Source organism: Hylobates moloch, unplaced genomic scaffold (genome assembly GCF_009828535.3).
Source record: "Hylobates moloch isolate HMO894 unplaced genomic scaffold, HMol_V3 SCAFFOLD_3, whole genome shotgun sequence".
In the NCBI taxonomy this organism is placed as follows: domain Eukaryota; kingdom Metazoa; phylum Chordata; class Mammalia; order Primates; family Hylobatidae; genus Hylobates; species Hylobates moloch.
The window spans coordinates 21088645-21091536 of record NW_026652278.1 but is presented as its reverse complement, the minus strand read 5'-3'; positions in this window follow the sequence as shown (position 1 = coordinate 21091536).

The window sequence follows — 2892 nt, the reverse complement described above, 5'->3', positions numbered from 1 at the left end:
ATTCTGAAGTCAGAGGTTATATTAAAAGGAGAAATCTGGGGCCGGGCATGGTGGCTCACATCTGTAATCCCAGCATTTTGGGAGACCGAGGCATGTGGATCACTTGAGGTCAGGAGTTCAAGACCAGCCTGGCCAACGTGGTGAAACCCTGTCTCTACTAAAAATGCAACAACAAAACAAAATTAGCTGGGTGTGATGGCAGATGCCTGTAATCCCAGCTACTCGAGAGGCTGAGGCAGGAGAATCTCTTGAACCTGGGTGGCTCCAAGTGTGGGGCCTGCCGAGCCCACACCCACCCGGAACTCATGCTGACCCACAAGCACCGCGCGCAGCCCCGGCTCCCACCCGCGCCTCTCCCTCCACACCTCCCCGCAAGCTGAGGGAGTCAGCTTTGGCCTCAGCCAGCCCAGGCCTCAGCCAGCCCAGGAAGGGGTTCCCACAGTGCAGCAGCGGGCTGAAGGGCTCAAGTGCTGCCAAAGTGGGAGCCCAGGCGGAGGAGGCGCCAAGAGCGAGCGAGGGCTGTGAGGGCTGCCAGCACGCTGTCACTTCTCACTTGGGTGGTCAATGGGACGGGGCACCGTGGAGCAGGGGGCGGCGCTCGTCAGGGAGGCTCCAGCTGCACAGGAGCCCATGGCTGTTGGGGGTGGAGGCTCAGGCATGGCAGGCTGCAGGTCCTGAGCCCTACCCCGTGGGGAGGCAGCAAAGGCCCAGCGAGAAGTTGAGCACAGCAGCTGCTGGCCCAGGTGCTAAGCCCCTCAGTGCCCGGGGCCGGCAGGGCAGTCCCGCTGGTCCGAGTGCGGGGTCCGCAGAGCCCACACCCACCCGGAACTCGCGCTGGCCCACAAGTGCCACGCACAGCCCTGGTTCCTGCCCGCGCCTCTCCCTCCACACCTCCCTGCAAGCTGAGGGAGCCAGCTCCAGCCTCGGCCAGCCCAGGCAGGGGCTCCCACAGTGCAGCGGCGGGCTGAAGGGCTCCTCAAGTGCCGCCAAAGTGGGAGCCCAGGCAGAGGAGGCACTGAGAGTGAGCCAGGGCAGCCAGCACGCTGTCACCTCTCACTTACTGTATTTGTTCAGGTGGCCAATATCAAAATCAGAAGCTAATACCACTTCCTGTTGACTCTTGTGTGGAGGAGAGACTAGCATATTAAAATAGAAGTCTTCTTAGGTCAGATTCTCATGTGCATTAACTTTTTTTTTTTTTTTGAGACGGAGTCTCACTCTGTTGCCCAGGCTGGAGTGCAGCGGCCCTATCTTGGCTCAGTGCAACCTCTGCCTCCTGGGGTTCAAGCCATTCTCTTGCCTCAATCTCTGGAGTAGCCGGGACTACAGATGTGTGCCACCACACCTGGTTGATTTTTGTATTTTAGTAGAGATGGGGTTTCACCATGTTGGCCAGGCTGGTCTTGAACTCCTTACCTCAAGTGATCTGCCTGCCTAGGCCTTCCAAAGTGCTGGGATTACAGGTGTGAGCCACTGTGCCTGGCCTTTTTTTTTTTTTTTTTTTAAGACAGGGTCTCACTCCTGTCACTCAGGCAGTGGCAACATCATGGCTCACTGCAGACTTGACTTCTTGGGCTCAGGTAATCCTTCCACCTTAGGCTCCTGAGCAGCTGGGACTACAGGTCAGTGCCACCACATCATTTAGGTAACGGTCCTCTCTCCAGCCACCCACCTTTGCTGAGCCACAGAGGCCTGGATTCTTCAAAACACAGGATTTTTCTTTTTTTGAGACAGGGTCTTGCTCTGTCACCCAGGCTAAGTGCAGTGGTGCAATCTCAGCTCACTGCAACTTCCACCTTCTGGGCTCAGGTTATCCTCCTACCTCAGCCTCCAGAGTAGCTGGGACTACAGGCATGCACAGCCATACCTAATTTTAAAATTTTTACTAGAGATCGGTTTTGCCATATTGCCCAGGCTGGCCTCTTACTCTTGGGCTGAAGTCATCCACCCACTGCGGCCTCCCAAAATGCTAGGATTATAGGCGTGAGCCTCTGCATCCAACCTGGTTCACTAACTCTTTTTTTTTTAGAGATGGAGTTTTGCTCTGTCACGCAGGCTGGAGTGCAGTGGTGCGATCTCGGCTCACTGCAATCTCCGCCCTGTGGTTCAAGTGATTCTCCTGCCTCAGCCTCCCAAGTAGCTGGGACTGCAGGCGTGCACCACCATGCTTGACTAAGTTTTGCATTTTTTAAGTAGAGATGGAGTTTCACTATATGTTCACAAGGCTGGTCTCAAACTCCTGACCTCAGGTGATCTGCCCACCTCGGCCTCCCAAGGTGCTGGGAATACAGGCATGAGCCACTGCACCCGGTCTGTTCATTAACTCTTGAAGTTCACGTTTTTGCTACAGAGTCTTAGTCCTTCCTTAGTATGTGAAAGAAAAGGGCTTCTAAGAAGTGGCTAAAGAAGACACAGTTCAATGGGGACTAGGGGTGTGACAACTACTTGACTGGACTAGGGTCCAGTTGTGTTAAGTAGCAAACCACTGAACTTCTTTGACATCACACTTACCAGAGAGCAAGATACTCCAAGCCAGTGGTTCCCAAACTTCAGCATCACAATCCCCATGGAGAGCTTGTTAGTTACAACATAGATTTCTGGCTAGAATTTCTAACTCCGTACATCTGATCTGGGGCCCAAGAATCTGCATTTCTAAGAATTCCAGGTGATATGGATACTGCTTCTCTGGAGACCACTCTTGGACCACATTTAGGAGCATCTCTGCTTCAAGCAGCTATCATGTCTTCAAAGGGCCCAGCTACTGAAATGTCACAAGGGATTGCATTTGGGGTAGTCTTGGCTATGGTGAGCCTGCAGGTGGGGGGAAAACTTGACACAGAATGGAACTCCTCGGATGCTCCAGGAGAGATGTCCGTCTCAAAAAAAAAAAAA